A 616-nucleotide genomic window follows, 5' to 3' on the forward strand; every position below is an offset into this window, starting at 1 on the left:
AACAACAACAACAAAATTCTCTATTTATATAAAAAAATGCTGTAAAGAAACCAGAGCTGCCACCAAACAGATATATACGCACCCACATTTATTGGTGCATCATTATTCACAATAACAAAGACATAGAAGGCAACTCAAGTGACCACCAGTGGATAGAAATGGATAGAAAAAATTGGTATATAAGATATATTCACACAATGAAATACTACAAAGCACTGAAAAAAGGCAACTCATAAAATATTACACAATATGAGTGACCCTGGAAGACATTATGTTGAATGAAATATCTCTGGCACAAAAGGATTAACATCACTGTTATAAAATAGGACTGATATGGGGGTTAGGAGGAAGCTAAGAACAGAGAGGTCAAATAATGAATACTATATTGGAACAGATGAAGTAAAGAACTGTTTAAAAGGAATATATGATTAGGCATTATTTGTATGACAAAAGTCCAGAATAAGAGGTGCATAGCAAAGTGGACTGGGGGAAGGAGGAAATTATGCAACAATGAATGAATGTTTTTAATTAAATTTTATTAGTATTAATGAACATTTACAAGGATTTGGGGTTTTCATTCCTTCATTGCTGTACCATTCTCTCTAACCTCTTCCCC

This window comes from Elephantulus edwardii, unplaced genomic scaffold (assembly GCF_000299155.1).
Source record: "Elephantulus edwardii isolate Elephantulus edwardi_28Jun2011 unplaced genomic scaffold, EleEdw1.0 scaffold00071, whole genome shotgun sequence".
NCBI lineage: Eukaryota > Metazoa > Chordata > Mammalia > Macroscelidea > Macroscelididae > Elephantulus > Elephantulus edwardii.